Source organism: Chlorocebus sabaeus, chromosome X, assembly GCF_047675955.1.
Source record: "Chlorocebus sabaeus isolate Y175 chromosome X, mChlSab1.0.hap1, whole genome shotgun sequence".
Classification (NCBI taxonomy): domain Eukaryota; kingdom Metazoa; phylum Chordata; class Mammalia; order Primates; family Cercopithecidae; genus Chlorocebus; species Chlorocebus sabaeus.
Window position 1 is genome coordinate 87,770,646 of NC_132933.1, and position 18,741 is coordinate 87,789,386.

The 18,741-nt window shown below is 34.6% G+C and overlaps 1 protein-coding gene across 13 annotated transcripts in view; it reads right to left on the bottom strand.

Moving 5' to 3' along the window:
* Nucleotides 1-18,741, bottom strand: part of ZC3H12B (zinc finger CCCH-type containing 12B) — a 423,636-nt gene that overhangs the window by 401,297 nt on the left and 3,598 nt on the right. The window contains exon 1 of one of the 13 annotated variants that reach the window (XM_073013616.1): nucleotides 1,445-3,457. The exons of the other annotated variants lie outside the window; for them this stretch is intronic. The gene's annotated coding sequence lies outside the window, so the exon portion shown is untranslated. Of the gene's footprint in view, nucleotides 1-1,444; nucleotides 3,458-18,741 lie in introns of those variants that run through there. 13 annotated transcript variants of the gene reach the window in all.

Genomic DNA, 18,741 nt, shown 5'->3' on the forward strand with positions numbered 1-18,741 from the left:
GAAAACTGGATATACATATGCAGAAAAATGAAACTAGACCTCTGCTCTTGCCATATACAAAAATCAAATTGAAATTGATGAAAGACTTAAATCTAAGACCTCAAAATATAAAACTACTACAAGAAAACGTTGAGGAAAATCTCCAGGATATTGGTCTGGGCAAAGATTTTTTGATCAATACCCCAAAAGTGCAGGCAGCCAAAGCAAAAATGAACAAATGGGATCACATCAAGTTAAAAAGCTTCTGAGCAGCAGAAGATACAACCAACAAAGAGAAGAGACAATCCACAGGATGGGAGAAAATACATGCGAAGCACACATCTGATAAGGGATTAATAAGTATAATATATAAGGCACTCAAACAACTCTATAGAAAATAATTTAATAATCCGATCAAAATTGGGCAAAATATTTAAATAGACACTTCTCAAAAGAAGACACACAAATGGCAAACAGGCATGTGAACAACAGAGCAGGAGGGAATATTTCTAAATTGTGAAAAGGGGCTCAATGTCATTGATCATCAGAGAAATGCAAATCAAATCTATAAGGAAGTATTATATTACTCCAGTTAAAATGGCTTATATTCAAAAGACAGGCAATAACAAATGTTGATGAGGATGTAGAGAAAAGTGAACCCTTACATACTGCTGGTAGGAAAGTAAATTAACAACCACTATGGAGAACAATTTGGAGATTCCTCAAAAACCTAAAAATTGAGATAGCAAATATAACTGCAATTCTATTGTTGAGTATATATACAAAATAAATGAAATCGGTATGTCAAAGAGATATCTGCACTTTTATGGTGGTTGCAGCACTGTTAACAATGGCTAAGATTTGGGAGCAACCTATTTGTCCATTAACAGATTAATGGATAAAGAAAATGTGGCATATATACACAACGGAGTACTATTCAACCATAAAAAAGAATGAAATCCAGTCATCTGCAATGACATAGATGGAACTGGAGATCATTATATTAAGAGAAATAAGCCAGGCACAGAAAGACAAACATCACATTTTCTCACCTATTTGTGGGATCTGAAAATCAAAACAATTGAGGCTGGGAAGTAGGGTGCTAGGGGGAGGTGGGTATGGTTAATGGGTACAAAGAAAAAATAAAAAGAACAAAGAAGACCTACTATTTGATAGCACAATAGGGTGACTATAATCAATAACTTAATTGTATATTTTAAAATAGCTTAAAGAGTGGAATTGTATTGCTTATAACTCAAAGAATAAATTCTTGAGAGAATATATACCCTATTCTCCATGATGTGCTTTTTCACATTGGATGTCTGTATCAAAACATATCATGTACCCCAAATATATAAATATCTACTATGTATCCACAAACATTTTTAAAAATAATAATAATTAGAAAAAGAATTATGGTGGGGCCTTGAATTTTGCTAAATGGTAGACATAGTTAAACAATTACCTGCCATTGCTTTATGTGTTTTTCTATAATTTGCTTACAGCTGCCGAGTCATATAACTGGGGTCACAAGTTTTACACTTCTCCAACTACTCCTATAGATAACATCACTATTATGAAACTTAAAAAACTGGTCTTTCACATATTTTTCAGATTCAGCAGCAGACCAAGAGCGGACCAAGAGATGCCACCTGGTCCTAAGACACCCCCCTCCCAGGAACTGACTCAGCTAAGCCAAGACAGTTTCAGGCACCCCTGTGCTTTCATCCCCAATCAATCATTTTTTTAAAAGTTTCCTATCCCCTGCCTGCCAAAGTGTCCTCAAAAACTCTAGCCTCCAAATTCTCAGAGAGATGGGTTTGAGAAATTTTTTCCCTTTCTCCTTACTTGGCTGGCCCTGCAATTATTAAACTACTTCTTTGCTGGAAAAAAAAAAAAAAAAAAAAAAAGTCTTAGGCTGAATCAATTATTTTTAATTTGTTCCTATTGTTAGGTAATCTATTCTTCCTTATTTGTATGTTTGAAGGATAGTTTCTTTGCTCATATGCTTTTTAAAGATTGCAAAATTTAATCTAGGTGAAATGTCCCCTTTCATTGATTTTTTCTGGTTCATGATGAATCCTTTCAAACAGAATACAGCATATCCATATTTCTTCCACCTAAAAAAGAAAGAAAGATCTCAATTAACAACTTAACTTTACATCTGAAGGCACTAGAAAAAGAAGAGCAAACTAAGACTAAAGCGAGCAGAAGGAAAGGAATGATAAAAACCAGAGCAGAGATAGAGGAGAAAAAAATATAGAAAAGATCAATAAAATTAAAAGCTGCTTTTTTAAAAAGATAAAAAATATTGACAAATCTTTAGCTAGACTAAGAAAAAAGAGAAGACTCAAAACAATCAGAAATGAAAGAGGAAACATAAAAACTGATGCCACAGAAATTAACAAGATTAAAATAAACCAATATGACCAATTTGTCCACAAATTGAATAACCTGGAAAAAAGGCATAAATTCCTAGAAATCTATAACCTACCAACGCTGAATCATGAAAAAAAAGAAAATCTGAACATACTTATAACTAGTAAAGAAGATTAAATCAGTTAATAACCCCACCTCCCACAGACAATCCTTCTTAAAGTCTTCCAAAAAAATTGAAGGGGAAGGCATACTTCTAAACTCTTTTATGAAGACAGCATTACCCTATTAACAAATCCAGACAAAGACACAACAAGAAAATAAATCAGTAAGCCAATATATTTGATAAGCATAGATACAAAAATCTTCAACAAAATACTAGCAAGTCAAATCCAACAGCATATTAAAAAGATTATTAAATCATGGCCAAGTGAGATTTATCCTTGTGAATCCAGGATGGCTAATCATATAAAAAATCACTTAAAATGATACATTACATTAAGAAAGTGAAGAATACAAATTCCATGGTCATCTCAATAGACACAGAAATATTGTTTGACAAAATTCAACACCCTTTTGTGACAAACTCTAAACAAACTAAGAACAAAAGAAAATTGCCTCAACAATTTTCAACAAAACCATATATGGTCAACAAAATCATATATGAAAAGTCTGCACCTAATATCATACTTCATGATAAAAAACTGAAAGCTTTCCCTTTAAGATCAGGAACAAGGCAAGGATGCCTGTTGTCACCAGTTGTATTCAACAGAGCATTGGAAATCCTCTCCAGAGCAATTAGCTAAGAAAAATAAATGAAAACATCCAATAGGAAAGAAAGTAGAAAAATTATCTCTTTTAGCAGATGAAGTGATCTCATATATAAAAAAATCCTAAAGACTCCACAAAAATACCTGTTAGAATTAATAAACAAATTCAATAAATTTGAAGAATTACAAAATCGACAAATAAAAAGCAGTTGCACTTCCATTGACTAGCAATGAGCAATCCAAAAAAATTAGGAAAACAATTGTATTTTCCATGGCATCAAAAGAATAAAATACTTAGAAATAACCTTAACCAAGGTGACAAAGGACTTTTATAACAGCTTAAAGAAAGTTGGAAAATTCAAAATATGTACATTAAGAAACACATTTTTGAATAACCAATAGATCAAACAGGAAATCTTAATAAAAATTTCAAAATATCTTCAGACAAACAAAAATGAAAACACAGCATACCAAAACTTATGAGATGATGCAGCAAAAGCAGTACTAACGGAATTTAATAGAGATAAAAATCTACATTAAAAAGAAAGAAAGAAAGATCTCAATTAACAACCGAAGTTTACATCTACAAAACTACAAAACATTGTTGGAGGAAACTAAAGAAGACACAAATAAGTTGGAATACATCTGTATTAATGGATTGGAAGACTTTAATAATGTTAAAATGTCCATACTACCCAAAGCGATCTACAGAGTCAATGCGATCCCCATCAAAATCCCAATGGCATTTTTTACAAAAATAGAAAACAATCCTAAAATTCACATAGATCCACAAAAGACTCCCAATAGCCAAAACAATAGTGAGAAAGACCAACAAAGCTGGAGACATCACACTCCAAGATTTTAAAACATATTACAAAGCTACAGGGTGCAGTACACCAACATGGCACAAGTATACATATGTAACAAACCTGCACGTTATGCACATGTATCCTAGAACTTAAAGTATAATAATAATAATAATAATAAAAATAAAATAAAATAAAATAAAGAAATATTAAATGATATCACTGGGCAAACATAATATGTGACTAATGATTTTTTTCATTAACGCCTACTTTAAAACTTGTACTTGGTTGTCTACAACTAAGCAGTGTTTAGTTCATAGTATTTTTATATTGTGTCATATTCTATAGTGACTTTTGCTATAATTCCAGAAATATTTTTCCAATAGGATATATCTCAACATTTATTAAAAATCTTAATGTTTCCTCCAATTGTTTGATGTTATCAGTGCTTTGTCTAATTACATTTTAATTCTCCACCTTAAACTCTGTAAGAAATTAGTAAACCATCATGCACTTTAAGTTTTTATTTGCTGTATAAGTAAATTTCTGTTGAAAAATTAAAAAAAAACAGTATGAAACTGACATAAAGGCAAACATATAGACCAATTTCGAATAGTGAGCCCGAAAACAAACGCACACACATGCAGTCAAATGATATTCAACAATGGTGCCAAGAGTACATAATAGGAAAATGATAGTCTCTTTAACAGATGGTGCCGGAAAAACTGGATATATACATGCAAAAGAATGAAACTGAACCCTTATCTTATACAATATACAAAAATCAACTCAATACGGATTAAAGACTTAACTGTAATACCTGAAACTATAAAACTCCTAGAAGAAAACATAAAGAAATTGCTTCATAACATCAGTCTTGGGAATGATTTTTTGGATAAGACACCAAAAGCACAGGCAACAAGAGGAAAAATAGACAAGTGAGACCAAATCAAACTAAAAACCTTCTGCACAACAAAGGAACACATCAATAGAGTTAAAGGAAACCCACAGAATGGGAGAAAATATTTGAAAACCTACACAACTGATAAGGAGTTAATATCCAAACTGTAAAGGGAACTCGTACAACTCAATAGAAAAAAAGAACTGATTATAGTATGAGCAAAGGACTTGATATTTCTCCAAAGAAGACATACAAATGGCTAACAAGTATATGAAAAGATGCTCAACATCACTAATCATCAGGGAAATGCAAATCAAAACCAAAATGAGTAATCACCTCATGCCTAATAAATGGCCATGATTAAAACAAAGCAAAACAAAAACCAGAAAATAACTAGTGTCGTACATTAGGTCTTACAAAGATGACATCTATAGCTAACAGTAGTGCACTGTATTCATGATTTTTGCCAAATGAACAGATTATAGCTGCTCTTGCCACAGGAGGGAAAACAGGTAACTATATGAGATGACCCAATATGTTGATTTGTTTCACTATAGCAATATTTTTACTATATATGTGTATCTCATAACATCATTATATATATACACACACACACACACACACACACACACACACCTCACTTATGTATAATAACATTTACTTTAAAAACAAAATAACAAGTGTTATTGGAAAATGGAACTTTTGTGCACTATTGTTGGGACTATATAATGGTGTAGCCACTTTGGAAAATAGTATGGAGGTTCCTTGAAAAATTAAAAATATAACTACCATATGATCCTGCAACCCCACCACTGCGTATTTATCCAAAAGAATTGAAAACAGTATCTAGAAGAGATATTTGCACTCCTATCTTCATTGTAGCATTATTTACAATAGCCAGGATGTGTAAACAACCTAAATGTCCATCAGTGGATGAATAGATACAGAAAATGTGGCATATGTGCATAATAGAATATTATTCAGCTTTTAAAAAGAAGAAGATCCTGTCACATCCAGTCGTACAATCCAGGTATACAACATGAAAGAACACTGAGGACTTTATGCTAAGTGAAATAAACTAGTCACAGAAGGACAAATACTACATTATTTCAGTTGCAGGAGGTATACAAAAGTAATCAAACTGATAGAACCCAGAGAAAAGGGGAAATGTGGAGATGCTGTTCAATGAGTATAGAGTTTTAATAATGCAAGATACAAAGTTTTAGATATCTTCTGGACATTAATGTACATATAATTTATAATACTGTGCTGTACACTCAAAATTTTCTTAAGAGGGTAGATATCATGTTATTTTTTACCAGAATTTTAAAAATTAAAGACTTAGCCCTAACATATGAGTAATTATTTTAATATAAACTAGTCTAAATATACCAATTAAAAGATAGAGACTAGCAGAGTAGTCTTTTTTTAAAAAAAGCTTAGCCCAGCTATATGCAGTCTACAAGAAATTCACTTCAAATATAACAAAATGGGTAGGTTGAAAGTAAATGGATGGAAAAAGATATATCATTGAAACATGAATTTTTTAAAACACCAGTACATATACTAATGTAAGATAAAGAAGACTTCAGAGCAAAGAAAATTACTAGAGAGAAAGAGGGACATTATATAATATTCATGAAATAGCAGAATTGTAGAGAGAGACAGAACAAATTAGAGATCAGATGTATGAGAAGGAGGAAAAGGAGGTGAGTGTGTCTTTATAAAGTGTTATCCTGAAAGAGCCTTTGGAGTGGTGATGATTGTTAGAAACTACACATGTGAGAAGATGAGTAGAGCTACACACACACACACACACACACACACACACACACATACAGAGTGCTTACAAAAGTAAGGAAAACTGAATAAGATAAACATTAGTTTCCTGGTTTCTGTATCATACTGTAGTTATGCAACATGACATTGAAGTGGTTTAGGTGAGCTATGAACAGGATCTCCTATACATTTATTGCAACTTTCTATGAATCTTCATTTCAAAAATAATATGCAGGGGTACCTCATTCTATTACAATTTGCAGATACTGTGTTTTTTGTTTTTTGTTTTCAAACTGAAGTTTTGTGGCAACCCTGCATTGAGCAAATCTATTGGCACAATTTTTACAGAAGCATGTGCTCACTTCATATCTTACATTTTGTTAACTCTCACAATATTTCAAACTTTTCCATTATAATTTTATCTGTTATGGTGATCTGTGATCAGTGATCTCTGATGTTACTATTGTAATTGTTTGAGGGCACCACAAACAGTGCCCATATAAGATGGCAAACATAATCAATAAATGTGTACATGTTCTGACTGCTAAACTGATTGGCCATTCCCCCATCTCTCTCCCTCCCCTCGGGCATCCCTATTCTGTGAGACATAACAATATTGACATTACGATAATTAATAACCCTACAATGACATTTAAGTGTTCAAGTAAAAGGAAGAATAGCACATCCCTCACTTTAAATCAAAGGCCAGAAATGATTACGCTTAGTGAAGAAGGCATATCAAAAGCCAAGATAGGCCAAAAACTAGGTCTCTTGTGCCAAACAGCTAGCCAAACTGTGAATGTAAAGGAAAAGTTATTAAAGGAAATTGAAAGTGCTACTCCACTGAACACATGAATAATAAAAAAGCAAAACAACCTATGGCTGTTAAGAAGACAGTTTTAGTGGTCTGGATGAAAAACCAAACCATCCACATTTCCTTGAACCAAAGCTTAACACAGAGGAAGGCCCTAACTCTCTTTAATTCTATGAAGCCTGAGGGAGGCGAAGAAGCTGTAGAAAAAAAGTTGGAAGCTAGCAGAAGTTGATTCATGAGGTTTGAGGCAAGAAGCTGTATCCATAACATAAAAGTGCAAGGTGAGGCATCAAGTGGTGCTGAAGAAGCTGCAGCAAGTTATCCAGAAGATCTAATTAAGATAATGGATGAAAGTAGCTACATTAAACAATAGACTTACAACGTAGATAAAACAGCCTTCTATCGGAAGAAGATGCCATCTAGGACTTTCACAGTTAGAGAGAAGTCAATGTCTGGCTTCAAAGCTTCAAAGGACAGACTTTATCTCCTGTTACAGCCTAACGTAGATGTTGATTTTAAATTGAAGCTAATGCTCATTTGTCATTCCAAAAATCCTAGGGCCCATAATAATTATGTTAAATCTATTCTGCCTGTGCTTTATAAATGGAACAATAAAGCCTGGATGACAGCACATCTGTTTATAGCATGGTTTACTGAATATTTTAAGCCCACTGTTGAGACCTACTGTTCCCAAGAAAATATTTCTCTCAACATATTGCTGCTCACTGAAAATATACCTCGTCACCCAAGAGCTCTGATCGATGTGTACAAAGAGATTAAAGTTGTTTTCATGCTTGATAACATAACATCCCTTCTGCAGTCCATGAATCAAGGAGTAATTTGGATTTTCAAGTTTTACTATTTAAGAAATACATCTCATAAATCTACAGCTGCCAGAGATAATGATTTCTCTGCTAGGTCTTGAAAACCTGGAAACAATCTATCATTCTAGATGCCATTAAGAACATTTTGCTTCATGGAAGGAGTTCAAAATATCAACAATAACAGGAATTTGAAAGAAGTGGATTCCAATCCCCATGGATTATTTTGACAGGTCCAAGATTATACCAGAATAAGTAACTAGATTTGGTAGAAATAGCAAAAGAACTAGAATTAGAAGGGGAGACAAAAGGTGTAATTGAATTGCTTCAATCTCATGATAAAACGATAATGGATGAGGAGTTGCTTCTTATGAATGAGCAAAAAAAGTGGTTCTTTGAGATGGAATCTACTGCTGGAGAAAATGCTAGGAACACTATGGAAGCAACTACAAAGAATTAAGAATATTACATCAACTTGGTTGATAAAGTAGCAGCAGGATTTGATAAGGACTGACTCTAATTTTGAAAGAAGTTCTACAGTGGGTAAAATGTTGTCAAGCAGCATCACATGCTACAGATAAACCTCTTGTGAAACAAAGTCTATTGATGCAACAAACTTCCTTTTTTGTCTTATTTTAAGAAAATGATGTGGTCACTCCCACCTTCAGGAACCACCACCCTGATCAGTCAGCAGCTACCTACAACAAGGAAAAATCCTCCACCAGCAAAAGGATTACAACTCACCAACAGCTCAAGTGATTCTTAGCATTTTATTTAGTAATAAAGTATTTCTTAATTAAAATAATTAAGACTTATTAGACATAGTGCTATTGCACACTTAAGAGACTGTTGTATAGTATAAACATAACTTTTGTTTTAAGGAGGGATGAAGTCTTGCTATGATGCCCACCCTGGTATCAAACTCCTGAGCTCAAGCAATCCTCCCACCTCAGCCTCCCAAAGTGCTGGAATTACAGGTGTGAGATACCACTCCTGGCCATAAATATAACTTTTATATGTACTAGGAAACCGAAAATGTGCATGACTCGCTTTATTGTGATATTCACTTTATTGTGGTCGCCTGAAACTGAACCTGCAATATCTGTGAGCTGTGACTGTACATATGTATTTGTGTGTGTGTGTATGTATCTCCATAATCTGACTAATTTTCACTTCCCCACTACTACTACCCTAATCCAACCATTTTCTCTCACCTGGGTTACTGTAACATCCTCTTTAATTGGTCTCCATGCTTATTCTCTTGCTCTTTCCATGTGGAAGCCAGAATATTTTCTTTACATGTAAATCAAATCAAGTTAATATTCTCTCTTTACATATAAATCAAATCAAATCACCCTCTCTCGATTTTTCAATGCCTTCCCATCACATGGAATAAAATCTCAAATTCCTATTTTATCCTACAAAAGTCTATATGTTTTGGACTCTGAATACATCTCTGGCCTTATTTTATCCCACTGTCTCACTCACTCTCTACATTCTGGATACATTAGCCTCCTTGCTATTCATTGAACATACCAAGCAGGTTCCCACCTCAGGGCTTTTGCATATTCTATTCTTTCTGCCTGAAATGTTCTTCTTCCAGATATTCACATGTCCTACGCCCTTGCTTCATTCAGGTCTTTGCTTAATGTCACCTCGTCAGATACCCTTTCTTGACCACTGTATCTAGAATAGCATCATCTATTGCTCCTTATTTCCTTATCTTGTTTTATCAGCCTTATAGCTCTTATCATTATCTGATGTTATATATTAGGTATTGTTTGTTTATTCACTGTATGTATCATCCTCTAGATTGCAAACCTCATGAATGTAGGGACTTTGTTCTGTTTACCACTGTTTCCCTAGTGCCTAAAACAGGGCTGTGCATGTAGCAACACTCAATAAATATTGAATGAATATATAGATCAAAAGGGAAAAACTGATTTGATTACAATCTAGCTTTCCCAGTAGCCAAGATATCATATTTATATCATTGCTTCTTTAAGTGTAGCAACTTCATATTATATAATCAAATTAATTGTTATTTAAATCTTTTGTTTTTATATATCTTTTAAGATTTTATTTTTGAAAAAATCAGATATTATGTATGGGCTTCTGATATTATTTCAGTTTCACCATATTGATATGGGGAAATGGTTTTGCTTCACCACTTTATTTACTTTGCTTAGACAAAAATATCTATCAAACATTGCTGCATATTTTATGAGACTTCTTTAAAGTGTGTTAACATTTTATCAGATACTCTGGTTAATGGGATGCCAGTATCTAGGAAAAACTAGAAACCACAAGGTTCAGATTATACTCACAGTTTTCTATTAATATTTTGTGTTAATGTATATAATTATATATATAAATTTATATATAAAAGCTTAGATAAGCTTTTATATTTTTATTAATCATCTCTAGGCCTCAATTTGATTCTCCTTAAAATCAGGAGGGTACATAATATGATCTCTAATGTTCATTATTGTTCTATGAATGAAGAGAAACATATGGCAAATGTGCTCTATTTTGCTTTTTTTAAGAAACATACATGTGTCTTCATATAGTTTATTCCATGCACCACAGTTTACACTTCGTGGTAGACACTACCTGAGATTCTCTTTAGCCCACAATCTTCCCTTCTCCGGGAATTGTATGTCCCTTCACTTAGGGTTGGGGCCTAATAACCATATTTATAACCATATTTATATGACATGATCTTGCCCCTCTAGCCATGGATAATCAGATCCTGGCTGGACATATAGCCCAACCTGTGTCAATCAGAATTAGGAATTGGAATTCGGAGATATTGAGTCTCTTCTGATTGCCTGAATTCAGAATATGTAAACTTGGGATCTCTTGAATAAACCAGGTTTGGCTGTGTGCTGAGGAAGTGAGAATAATGGAGTACATACACTGAAAGAAACAGAGATAAACAGATGACCCTACAGCCCCTAGGGGTGGTGAAGGAGAAGAGAAAGAGGGAGGAAAATTCCTTTAGCTACGGACAGCTCCTCAACTTAGTTGCAATCTCTCATGTACCTAGACTACACTTTCTGCTCTTTCTTTTTTCTCTTATACTCAACATAAACGCTTTTTTACTTTAAGCTAGTTTGAGGTGCACATTTATTATGTACACAGACTGGCAAATCGGATAAAGAGTCAAGACCCATCAGTTTGCTGTATTCAGGAGACCCATCTCACATGCAGAGAAACACATAGGCTCAAAATAAAGGGATGGAGGAAGATCTACCAAGCAAATGGAAAACAAAAAAAAGCAGGGGTTGCAATCCTAGTCTCTGATAAAACAGACTTTAAACCATCAAAGATCAAAAGAGACAAAGAAGGCCATTACATAATGGTAAAGGGATCAATTCAACAGAAAGAGCTAACTATCCTAAATATATATGCACCCAATACAGGAGCACCCAGATTCATAAAGCAAGTCCTTAGAGACCTACAAAGAGACTTAGACTCCCATAAAATAATAATGGGAGACTTCAACACTCGACTGTCAACACTGGACAGATCAACGAGACAGAAAGTTAACAAGGATATCCAGGAATTGAACAAAACTCTGCAGCAAGCAGACCTAATAGACATCTACAGAACTCTCCACCCCAAATCAACAGAATATACATTCTTCTCAGCACCACATCGCACTTATTCCAAAATTGATGACATAGTTGGAAGTAAAGCACTCCTCAGCAAATGTACAAGAACAGAAATTATAATAAACTGTCTCTCAGACCACAGTGCAATCAAACTAGAACTCAGGACTAAGAAAATCAATCAAAACCGCTCAACTACATGGAAACTGAACAAACTACTCCTGAATGACTACTGGGTACATAACGAAATGAAGGCAGAAATAAAGATGCTCTTTGAAACCAATGAGAATAAAGATACAACATACCAGAATCTCTGAGACACATTTAAAGCAGTGTGTAGAGGGAAATTTATAGCACTAAATGCCCACAAAAGAAAGCAGGAAAGATCTAAAATTGACACTCTAACATCACAATTAAAAGAACTAGAGAAGCAAGAACAAACACATTCAAAAGCTAGCAGAAGGCAAGAAATAACTAAGATCAGAGCAGAACTGAAGGAGATAGAGACACAAAAACCCTCCAAAATATCAATGAATCCAGGAGCTGGTTTTTTGAAATGATCAACAAAATTGATAGACCACCAGCAAAACCAATAAAGAAGAAAAGAGAGAAGAATCAAATAGACGCAATAAAAAATGCTAAAGGGGATATCACCACCGACCCCACAGAAATACAAACTACCATCAGAGAATACTATAAACACCTCTACGCAAAAAAAAAACTAGAAAACCTAGAAGAAACGGGTAATTTCCTGGACACTTACACTCTCCCAAGACTAAACCAGGAAGAAGTTGAATCCCTGAATAGACCAATAGCAGGCTCTGAAATTGAGGCAATAATTAATAGCCTACCAACCAAAAAAAGTCCAGGACCAGACGGACTCACAGCCAAATTCTACTGGAGGTACAAGGAGGAGCTGGTACCATTCCTTCTGAAACTATTCCAATCAACAGAAAAAGAGGGAATCCTCCCTAACTCATTTTATGAGGCCAACATCATCCTGATACCAAAGCCTGGCAGAGACGCAACAAGAAAAGAGAATTTTAGATCAATATCCCTGATGAACATCCATGTAAAAATCCTCAATAAAATACTGGCAAACTGAATCCAGCAGCACATCAAAAAGCTTATCCACCATGATCAAGTGGGCTTCATCCCTGGGATACAAGGCTGGTTCAACATACACAAATCAATAAACATAATCCAGCATATAAACAGAACCAAAGACAAAAACCACATGATTATCTCAAGAGATGCAGAAAATGCCTTTGACAAATTCAACAGCCCTTCATGCTAAAAACTCTCACCACTCCTATTCAACATAGTGTCGGAAGCACTGGCCAGGTCAAACAGACAAGAGAAAGAAATAAAGTGTTTATTTAGGAAAAGAAGGAAAAGAAGAAGTCAAAGGAAAAGAAGAAGTCAAAGGAAAAGAAGAAGTCATTTAGGAAAAGAAGAAGTCAAATTGTCTCTGTTTGCAGATGACATGATTGTATAATTTAGAAAACCCCATCGTCTCAGCCCCAAATCTCCTGATGCTGATAAGCAACTTCAGCGAAGTCTCAGGATAGAAAATGGATGTGCAAACATCACAAGCATTCTTATACACCGGTAACAGACAAACAGAGAACCAAATCATGAATGAACTTCCATTCACAATTGCTTCAAAGAGAATAAAATATCTAGGAATCCAACTTACAAGGGATCTAAAGGACCTCTTCAAGGAGAACTACAAACCACTGCTCAACGGAATAAAAGAGGACACAAACAAATGGAAGAACATTCTATGCTCATGGATAGGAAGAATCAATATCGTGAAAATGGCCATACTGCCCAAGGTCATTTATAGATTCAATGCCATTTCCATCAAGCTACCAATGACTTTCTTCACAGAATTGGAAAAAACTGCTTTAAAGTTCATATGGAACCAAAAAAGAGCACGCATTGCCAAGAAAATCCTAAGACAAAAGAATAAAGCTGAAGGCATCACGCTACCTGACTTCAAACTATACTATAAGGCTACAGTAACCAAAACAGCATGGTACTGGTACCAAAACAGAGATATAGACCAATGGAACAGAACAGAGCCCTCAGAAATAATACCACACATCTACAGTCATCTGATCTTTGACAAACCTGAGAAAAACAAGAAGTGGGGAAAGGATTCCCCATTTAATAAATGGTGCTGGGAAAATTGGCTAGCCATAAGGAGAAAGCTGAAACTGGGTCCTTTCCTTACTCCTTATATGAAAATTAATTCAAGATGGATTAAAGACTTAAATGTTAGACCTAAAACCATAAAAACCCTAGAAGAAAACCTAGGTAATACCATTCAGGACATAGGCATGGGCAAGGACTTCATGTCTAAAACACCAAAAGCAACGGCAACAAAAGCCAAAATTGACAAATGAGATCTAATTAAACTAAAGAGCTTCTGCACAGCAAAAGAAACTACCATCAGAGTGAACAGGCAACCTACAGAATGGGAGAAAATTTTTGCAATCAACTCATCTGACAAAGGGCTAATATCCAGAACCTACAAAGAACTCAAACAAATTTATGAGAAAAAAACAAACAACCCCATCAAAAAGTGGGCAAAGGATATGAACAGACATTTCTCAAAAGAAGACATTCATACAGCCAACAGGCACATGAAAAAATGCTCATCATCACTGGCCATCAGAGAAATGCAAATCAAAACCACAATGAGATACCATCTCACACCAGTTAGAATGGCAATCATTAAAAAGTCAGGAAACAACAGGTGCTGGAGAGGATGTGGAGAAATAGGAACACTTTTACACTGCTGGTGGGACTGTAAACTGGTTCAACCATTGTGGAAAACAGTATGGCAATTCCTCAAGGATCTAGAACTAGAAATACCATATGACCCAGCCATCCCATTACTGGGTATATACCCAAAGGATTATAAATCATGCTGCTATAAAGACACATGCACAGGTATGTTTATTGCGGCACTATTCACAATAACAAAGACTTGGAATCAACCCAAATGTCCATCAGTGACAGACTGGATTAAGAAAATGTGGCACATATACACCATGGAATACTATGTAGACATAAAAGGATGAGTTTGTGTCGTTTGTAGGGACATGGATGCAGCTGGAAACCATCATTCTCAGCAAACTATCGCAAGAACAGAAAACCAAACACCGCATGTTCTCACTCATAGGTGGGAATTGAACAATGAGGTTACTTGGACTTGGGAAGGGGAACATCACACACCGGGGCCTATTATGGGGAAGTAGGAGGGGGGAGGGATGGCACTGGGAGTCATACCTGATGTAAATGACGAGTTGATGGTTGCTGACGAGTTGATGGGTGTAGCACACCAACATGGCACAAGTATACATATGTAACAAACCTGCACATTGTGCACATGTACCCTAGAACTTAAAGTATAATAATAAAAAAAAAATGGTTTATCGATGAAAAAAACAAAGAGCATAAGTAGTAAATAACATGCCTCTAGCAACTCTAGTATTAGGTGTAGTTGTGCTCTATGGACTGCTTCACCCTAGTTCAAGTCTTTAACAAGTTAACCTTGTAACTTTAACAAGTTAGCCAGACCAGAAGTTCCAGTTTATTGTCAGAAGAATTTCATCTCAGAACATCAGAAATGCTGGATTTTAGTGCTTCTTGCATCATAACATAAATACAACAAACCAGTACCAATATGCATGCACTCATTATATGATTATTATTTCAGAAATGGGGAAGAAGAAGATCCTGAAGTTTTTCTACTTTAAGAGCTGCAGCAACACCATCAACAGAGACTACTAAGTGTAACTTTTAATGCACACTTTACTTTCTTACTCTGATGAATTGATAGGAAGAGTTTGTAAGTGCACAGAATTTACATGCAGATAATATTGGTACTACAGTTTTTAAAACATCTGAAAGCAGTTTACCACAGCCTGCCTCAATTTTGCTTACACTAAGTGATGTTCAAATCCCTTTTCTTGTAAACAGCCCAATACAATTAATGGCTCTGATTAGTAATACAGCACTTAGAAGATTTCTTAAATACACAAAACTTAGATGTTCCTCCATTCTTGTAACTTATTTTAATTCAGTATCATATGCAGATACCCAGTAAAGAAGCTCCAATACTGCCTAACCTCTTGTAGGACTCTGGCTGCTTCTCCTGTAGAGTGTAATTCATTTTTGGCATGACTACTATATATATATCTAGCCTCTAACAAGTTCTTGGTTAGTGGGGCCTGAAATAATGAAATTTTGTTGTACTGTAATCTGGACCCCACTGATTCAGAATTTGTAATAATTCAGAAAGGAGCTGAAATTAAAGTGACTTTAGGGTTACTTTTGCGTAAAGAATTTACTAAACAAATTTAAAAACAAGATAGTAGAAAGGATATTAAAACTACTTAAAAGAACAAATGTGGCCAGGCACGATGGCTCACGTCTGTAATCCCAGCACTTTTGGAGGCCGAGGTGGATGGATCACTGGAGCTCAGGAGTTCAAAATCGGTCTAGGCAACATAGTGAAACCCGGTCTCTACTGAAAATAGAAAAACTAGCCGGGCGTGGTGGCGCACACCTGTAATTCCAGCTGCTCAGGAGGCTGAGGTGGGAGGATCTCTTGAGCCAGGGAGGCGGAAGTTGCCATGAGCCGAGATCATGGCACTGCACTCCAGCCTGGGGAACAGAGTGACACCCTGTCTCAACTTCCCCCTCCCAAAACAAAACAAAAAAACTAAATAATGCTTCCAAGCACCTTTAAGTACTTTAGAAATATCTCTTTACATATAATCCATTGATACACTAATGATACACTAACTATAAATCACTCTCATATATTTATTAAATCAAGATCCCTAAGGGATCTTGATCTAATCCTGGTTAATATATGTACAAGAAAACCATAAAAACTACAGTTCATAAAAAAATTCTAAAATTCAAAACTTCACCCATTTTAGACTTGTTCTCCCTAAATTATTGCAAATTAAGAAAAATTTGAAACATATAAAATCTAAGACTCATTTTTCTCATACCCCTATCTTTTTTCCTTGTTTCTACAGACTCACAGGTATCTGAACCAATTTGGCAGCAACAACTACATAATCCAAGATTAAATCTATTGATAATAAGCAAAAAAAAAAAAAAAGTTAATAATGATAGTCCTAAAAGTATGCAGAAAGAGAAATAGAATATAAGGATCTATGTGCACGTTTAAAGATTAAACTCAGCAAGAACCATTACATATATTAGTATATAATATATACCCAGCCCTGAAAAGGACAAGGAGCAACTTAAAAGTAATGAGACTGGCTTATATACAACCTGTGGAATCAAACTTATTACTTAGGTTACACCCCAATATGTCAACTAGTATTCAATTTGAAAGAAAAATAAAATTAATCCCAAAAAGATGGTAAGAAATGTCACATAATAAAAAATAACTATTTGAATTCATCTGATAAAAGATGCTACATAAATACAAAGCAGTAGTAATAAGACAGCCTTGAAGAATAGAGAAGATATTCCTCTTTATTCTAAAATGAAAAAGTTCCTAAGTATAACTACATAAAGTTTAGATGGTAAAAACGCAATGAGGAAATCTGAAACAACCCAATGAAAGGATCCCTACTTTTATTCCAGAAGGACCCAATCTCTTCTGACTTTTTACTTCCTAGGGTAAAGAAAATAAATTATTTTTGAAATAAAAACCTAGTGATTCAAAAATTGCCTGATTTAGTCACAGTATTTTAAAAGAACCTGGGCAATTCTTCCTCTCAATACCACTTCCAGTCAAATCACCCAGTTTTAAATGCAGTTTATCCAGTCTGGGTTTGGCTTTTTAGACAAATCACAGAAAATCTTTCCTAAATAACTTTATAAAAAGATAGATATCTTTTGTGAAACTAATTTAAGGGCCAAAGAAGCAGGTGAAGAGTGACAGTGAGAACAAACCAATATCCACAGTAGTTAGGAAAAGTAGAAGTGAGGTACAGAAAAGTGAGCATAATGAGGAGTTATGTAATTTGAGGCAGTGAAAGTTTATAGTGATATTAAAACTTACTGTACAATGGCTTTAAGTGAATATTATTTTAGAAATATATCCATTTTCACATTATTAATCGTGTCAAAATTCAATTTCAGGTTTCAGTTAATATTTATTGCATTTTAAAAATTGTTACAAAAAACTTATTACAGTAGAATACTATCAGTAACAGAGTTAATCTTTCTGTCAAATCCCAGTGGTGCACTTGTCAATAGGAAAATAAGAATGAGTCAGACTACAGGGGAACTTTTAGATACCAAGAGTCTAAAGGGGATTAACAATTCATAAGATATGATATTGAGAGAATGATAACTGTGTATGAGACAGTTCCTGTGGATATTAGTTTACAACTTATATATGAAGGTTTTTGTTGTATTTTCTTTGTGGATAGCACACTTTAAGAAGGAATTCTAGTCTCCACTTTTTTTTTCCTACATTGAAGTGGCTATAGGTATCTTTCACTTAGTAAAAAATGTTATGTTCCAGGAAAACTTGCTCTTAAAAAGAATCGCTGGGAAAAAGTCATTTATCTCACAAACTTCCATCATACAATTGAGAGATGTGTGCTCAGCTGGGAAAATTTTTAGTCCAATGATATAAAGATCATACTTTAGAATATAATCCTTTTAAAACCACATACTTAAGGAAAATTATAACTTACAGATGAATCAGTGGTACTTAATGTAATACTGTCCTACCTCCAGACTCAGTCATTAGGTAAAAATATTGAGAATGAGCCTATTTTACTTAACAGAAACTGACAGTTCTTTACCCTATTTTACATGCTGCCACCACTGAGCCCTAGCAATTTAACTAAAGTATGTACCTGCCTTAA